The following is a 7,151-nucleotide window of genomic DNA, read 5'->3' on the forward strand; positions in this document are numbered from 1 at the left end:
TCACCTGCCAAAATAGACTTTCGTCTGAAGCTTAAGAGCTCAGTGATGTCAGCATCACTCCAGGCTTTGCCTGGAGATTTATAAAGAGCTACAAGAAGCACTTCGCTATTACCAATTGGTATGCAGACCCTGTCACTTCTACTGAAACAAGGGGTGGTAGGCCTACATGGTTATGGGGAATGCATTTTCTTACTGCAACGGCAGTTCCGCCTATTCTGCCCGAGTGGCGGTCGATTCAATAAAAGTGGTAATTTGGAATAAGGAGCCTCTCATGAGGTTTCAGATGTGTCTCTAAAAAAGGACCACATCTACGTGTAGGTCTTGCAATTGTTTACTGAGCTCATAGCGCTGCCTCGAATGCCGTTCGCATTAAATGCTATGACTTTGAGGGGCCTATGATCCCTAGTGGCCATTCTGTTTCATAAGGTTTAGAACAATTTTGGTAATGGCCATTATTTTGTCCTCCTCGGACACTGCACCACTGACCTCTGTCATAATCTGCTGTACTACAGTCACTACTCTCAACATATTGTCGAGAGACTGACCGTTTACATGAGTAGCCTGTTCTGACTGACCTGTATATTGTTCCTGTACAGGAACCGAGACGCTCGGTTTCGGGGCTGCTGGTGGAACTGCCACTGGTGTTTGGCGAGTCTGAGACTGCTTCTCCTTTGATGTGTTGCCACGGAGCGCCGCCGCGAAGGTGACTCCAGGGGTGACGATATTTGATGAGAACACCCTTCCTGTTGTGGTTTTGGGTGCTCTCTGCAATTTCTTATTCTGCAGGTCCTCCTTCGCGTGACTGCAGCAGCGGTAGTTGGCGGGATGCGGTTTCTCTCCGTCCTTAAATTCCCAGTTACAGCACGCTGGAGTGGAGGCAGCGTTCTGTTTTTCGGGGCACTCTCTGTGCCGGTGGCCACCCCCGCACCACATGCAACGGGGAGGTTGCTTACATTTAGCCCAAATGTGGCAAAACTTTTGGCAGTTGTGACACTGCGTAAGGCCACTCTGTGTTCTATATCCCTCAACCCGGATGGAAATGTGGCAAAGGCTTTGTAGTTCGAAAATTTCTTGACATTTTGCCGTCCGGGTTAGCATAATAAGGAAGAGGGTAAGGTTTCTGGATATCATTTCTTCTGAAGGTGACCTGCAAGTGGTTGTCATCTGTTTGAAGCTAACCACATCCCAGGGTCACCAGTCCATCAGATATATCCTCCGCAGGGGTATTGTGAGGGAGGTGACAGATTACAGCCTTAATTGATTTTTCTGACTTGAGAAAGAAGGTAAAATAGGAAAGTTTTTTGTTTGATAGATGGGACGTGACGGCTTCGAAATCCGCCATGCTTTTAGTAATGACTGTGGTCTCGCTTTTGGTACTGCGGAACTCGTAGTCACCTTTGAAAACATTTTTAGTTGCTTTTGCAAGTGAATGATGTTCACTGTGGACATTAGAATTATTGGGGCGGCCTGCCTGCTTTACCTCATGATTCCAACTCCAGAATAGTGGCTCCCTCCTCCAGCGCAGTCGCTCCGTCACCAGCAGTGTCGGTGTCCATTGATGTCACCCTGAGAGGAGCAAAGTAGTTACGGGTGGGCACCTCTTTCGTCTGGGTGTTGCCTGTGGCAGCCGCTGCCTTCTTTGAAATCGGGGCGGACTCGGTTGTGCTCTGCCGTTTCCGCCTTCGGACTTCTTTGAAACCTTCTTCTTGGGAGGGCTACGTCGGAGTTTTTGTAGTCTCCGAGGTTCTGGCTTTCACTAGGGACTTCAGATCGTTCATTGTAACTGTATAGGTTCCGTACAGAGCACTGAACAAAATCTTGCCCTTGACAGCCTTGCAATAGCTCTCTCTCTGTTTTCTTCAGCGGCATTTACTATTGCCGCCCACTCAACACTTCCTCCAATTGTGGCGGGTGTGAAGCTGGCCACATCCTCAATGTCACAAATGATTTTGAATAGTCTCCTGTAATGTTCATCTGCTTCAGGATATTGCTTCACGTTTTCCTTATATTCTGCCTGTAGTGAGGCTCTTCTTTCTACCCAGAATGCATGGTATCCAGGCACCGAGGCGCCCGCCATGTCTGGTACGGCACGGCACGAAACACAAGCCTCAAGCAAAATCTAAGAATTTTTACAGACAAACAAGGATTGAAAATTTCAGAGCTGATCTGTAAGAGCACGCGCAACTACCACAAATAACTCCTTTTCACTGATCGAACACCACCAATAGTCGAACAGACAATCAGTCGATGAACCTCCGAATGTAAATCCCACTTGCCTATCCAATCACAACTATCCAACCTTACAGTACAGAATATCAATCTCAAACTCCTTGAGCGTGAATCAGTCAAACAGACAAAATGCTCCTTCCTGATCACTCGACGAACTCTCTGAATCTGCTAACCGAATATCCTCCCCCAATGAAATTCAAAGTCAAAGTCGTGTTACAACTGACGGGTCAGTCAGCCTGTCTTGGTGTCGAGCCCCAGCTGGAGCTCGTGACCAGATATTTTTTTTGAATGAAGGTTACTGTCCTCTCTGTGTGGGGCGCCCTCTCCGGCGAAAGGTCGGGTCTGTCATTTGTTAGTCAGTCTGTATTTAAGTCCACTGTCTGTATTTACATAATTTTGCATACACACTTATTTCTTTTATGTACAATATGCAGAAGGCCTCTGTCAGTCCAGGCTCAGTACAGCAGATTACGCACTACTTCCAGTATTATTCACTACCACGGCCGTCTAGTCCCTTGAACGGTCGTATGCCTGACCGCCGCCAAGTTTAAGCCTCTTATACTTTCTGTGGCGGGCTTCGCCTTGTCCGATATTGCGAACATTCTCATTCTCATGATTTTGTATGACTTCTGCTTGTTGCCTGCATAAATTTGTATTAAAGTCATATACGTACGGGATTTTGACTGCCATGTTCAAATCGGGGACCGGTGTGCGCTTCGGAAAGTTGCCAATGTTACGGAGAACCTTATTTTGTAGGCGCTGCAATTTCACTAGATGGGGGTCTGCCGCAAACTCCCAGGCGGGACTAACATAAGTGGTTACGGATCTAATTAGAGCTTTATGGAGGGTTAGTTTAGTGTTAGCGCTCAATCGCTCATTTTTATATAGGGAATATACTCTAATGAATGTTCTGAAGGCCTTGGCTTCGATCATTTCTATGTGTAATCTCCAAGTCACTCTCTTATCGAAGATTACACCTAAATATTTTGCGCTATTTACAAATGGAATATAGCTTCAATTTAAAGTGAGACAAGACTCAGGCGATCGACGACCACGAAAGAAGTAGGCCCCCCGAGTTTTATCTTCATTAATTTTTATATTCCAGCGCTCACACCAGGTCTCCATTGAGCTGAGACCGCGCTGGAGTATTCTAACAGTAAAACCCTCCCTGTGATCTGTCGCATATAGACAGGTGTCGTCCGCAAAGAGGGCCAGGTTAACACCATGATTTTGGGGGCATCATTTATGTACAAGTTGAAAAGAGTAAGGGAAAAGACAGAACCTTGTGGCACCCCTGCTTGCATTTCCCTTGGCGTTGACATTTCGCCTTCAACCCTCCCAATCAAATTGCATCCAACGTTGGCATTTATACAGCGCTTGCTGCTAGCCCGCATCCACATCATTACGCGCGCTATCCAACCAGCGCTCAGCAAATTTTCGCTCCGCCGTCACGCATTGTATAAAAGGCGGGGCATAAGCTCGCAAGTAGTCAGTCTACCATCAGTTCCACAGCAGTCTTTAAGCAGTCTACAAAACAACACGCTTCGTCGCCAGCGCTCGGTCTTCGGAGGCATCGGCACTTCGCTGTCCCAGGCACGACTGTCTCGGCTGTCTGGCGGTCACACCCCCGACTCACTGGGCAACACGGCCGCCTCGATTCGCCGGTAGTCATGCCCGACATACTGAGCAACTGGCGTAGCTACTGCCTCTCCACTCTTGCGACCGCGCTAGGCAAGCGAATCCTTTTCCAATAACGGTCGCACTGCAGCCAGTCAACTGACTCAGCCGCCTCAACACCGCAACCAACATTCCTTCCTACCGGCGCGCGCCGCGCTACTTCACCGGCCAAGCATCTCAGCAACCAGCGGTTCTTTTCAGGACCTACAAACTGTTCCGAAAAATTGGGTTGTCGTTGAAGTAACGACACTAAACCCCACAGTGCTATTGACATTACATTAAAAAAATTCCCACGGCCAAACCTTAACACCAAATATTGAAGTAAAAACGCAATCTGTTCCGAATTTGTAATTTTCGCGAGAATGGAGGCAGTTGATTTTTTATTGTGGGAAAAATTAATTGTAAATACAAAAAAGGCATAGACAATGCCCATCCGGCATAAGCGACAGATGACAGACAGATTTGTTGGCAGAGCCATCTGCTGAATTAGTACTACATGTGCTACATGTAGCCCGTTCAGTGCAGTCGGCTGTGATATCTGTGGCTGTGATACCAAGACCGCGAGTAACCACGACCCCAACGAGTAGAACAAATTCTTGATCATCTTGATCGCTCTTGATGCGCTTGAATCGTCAGTAGCGGTTCTTACCGTTCTTACCTCTTTGCTGGAAGTGTGTAAGTTGTGGGTGTTCTTTAGGGAATCATTATGATCATTCGAGAGAAATTCGATTTCCTCATATTTTGACAAATTTCGTGATATTATTCCGCTGTTTCAAGTTCTAGTTGGGATTATGCTAAACTTCGCAGCGCCCATTCTGATGGTGATGTTTCTAGCAGAATGCATATTTTTACGGCTCAGTGACTATTCTCGCCTGTTACATACCAATCCGACTTATGAAGGAAGCCGTGAGGTGAACTGGTTGAAGTTGCAGAGCATACAAATGCATTTTGCGGCTCTGCGATGAAAAATTTGAAGAGTACGTTTGCTGTTTCTAGGACATAACTCCGTGCAGCCTGGTAAGCAGTTACAGACGTTTTGGAAGCAAGTGGTTCACTCAGAGTGGGTGAACCAGCTGCCTTTAAAACTGTGCAACAATCTGTTAGATTACACAACGTATAGTAAGACGATGTGGGAACATCCCACATATTATCACGCATTTCTGCAACGCTCGCTATTCAGCTCAATTTTCACAATTACGCGCGCTAGCCAATCAGCGCTCAGCAAATTTTCGCTCCTCCATCGAGCATCGTATTAAAGGAGTAGCTCCGACCCGGCATCTTCAGCGCACGACAAATCTTCACTTAAGCAACATCCATCTGCCCACATTCAAGCCAGCGCTCGGTCTTTGGGAGTCTTCGGCTCTGCGCTGCGCCAGGAATGGCCGCCTCGCCACTCCGCTGGCATGCCCGACTCACTGGGCTGCTAATCTAGCCGGCGGTCATGTCCGACTCGCTGGGCGTCTGGCGTAGCTACCGCCTCATCACTCCTACGACCGCGCTCGCACTCAGGCAACTAACTCCGTAACATTAGTCAACTCACTGCAGCTTCCGGCTCTCCACTCCAGCGCTCGGTCTTCGGAATCTTCGGCTCTGAGCTGTGTCAAGAATGGCTGCCTCGGCTGTCCGGCGGTCTCACACCCGACTCACTGGGAACTCGGCTGCCTCGGACTCACCGGCGGCCATGCACGACGCACTGGGCAACTGGCGTAGTTACCGCCTCACCACACCAGCGACCGCGCTGCGCATGCAAACCTTTTCCTGATCGCTTCAACAGCTGAGCAACGATCTCCGNGGGGGGGGGTGATGTGGGAATTGCCCATATTCAAGCAAGTGTGACAAGGCGAGCTTCATTGTTTAGCAACGACGAGTAAACAGCGGTTGCTAGGCAAAGCCTACAACAATACGGACAGTGATGTGTTTCCTGTATGTCCGACTCTAGGTTACATAAGAAGATACATTGAGTGGAAGCTACAGTTACAGTTCTATATTCAACAGATCACTATTGTTACTATTCGTCCATGTATACTGTGCAACTGCAATAAATCCTATAGGACAGTTCAACTAGTGGTAGTCTCTTCATACGACATTCCACAACACTGAGCTTCGTAATATCTGCCGGCCTCTGCTGTGAGAACAAAGAAATCCACGTCAATATATAACTTTTATATCACTATAATTGTGTATATATATACAAGTTCTATATCACTAGGATTCTTGTAAACAAATTCACTTGCCACCCACAAGGCATCATGTGTGATTAAATAAAGTTTCAAGGTTACAAATGTTTACAGTATTATATTTACGCATCCTGTTGCACTCTATACGATATATGATATAAACTCCGTCCTAAATGCAACAATTTATTGTAGCTCTTTTGTTTTGCTTTCTTTTACACTAAATGTTTCGGCCGCAAACGGTATCATCAGGTGTATACACTTGCGTAGCTGTCACACTGCACTTAGTTTAAAATTTAAGACACCGGTCTTCCCAATTGTACCCTTAGTTGTTGCTAATAGAATCTACTTCGCTGATATTTGTCTGATTCGTACATTATCTTTGTTACCTACACACGTTGTTGCGGCTCAATTTGAGACTAGAAGTCAAAAAGGCATTGCTTAAATGTTCCAAGACTTGCGACAAACGTTTTACAGCAATTACATTAGTATGTCAACACCTGGATTGGCAATCTAGGTTAAGAATGCCTGAGTTAGCAGAATGCACAATAGCACTTCTGCAAGTGGCGTTGCAGGGACACTGGAGTAAAGATAATATTATTAAATAAGCAGCAAAGGGGACCACGGGCCCACCCACAGCCAAAAGGTAGCCAATGGAAACCCTCCACCGGAGATTGAGGACGAAAGGAGGAGTTAACCTCCCTCTTTCGTCAACCGCAGATTCAGCAAGTTAAAGATATAAAATTACTGAATTCGGGAGACAAGGGGGATCTAAAAAACGTAATAACCAGTTGTCAGCCGGAGGCTGTATTCAATATGGGTCTTACGAGTGGTGGAAGTTGGCCTGCGTCTCTTATTCCAAGTAAGTCATGTTTACTCATATAAGCCATTTTGTTAAATATTATTGTTGATAACAGTGTTGTGGAAAATGTTGAAAGCAAATTCCGGTGTGCCCGGCGAGCCCTCAGGGGAGAATAATTATGTAACAAGTAATTGCCTAGGAAGATAGTCCGGCAATATGGCTGTCGTTATGGTGTATGTGTTAAGATTACTGGTAGTGTGTAGACTACA

This window comes from Cryptotermes secundus, unplaced genomic scaffold (assembly GCF_002891405.2).
Source record: "Cryptotermes secundus unplaced genomic scaffold, Csec_1.0 scaffold541, whole genome shotgun sequence".
NCBI lineage: Eukaryota > Metazoa > Arthropoda > Insecta > Blattodea > Kalotermitidae > Cryptotermes > Cryptotermes secundus.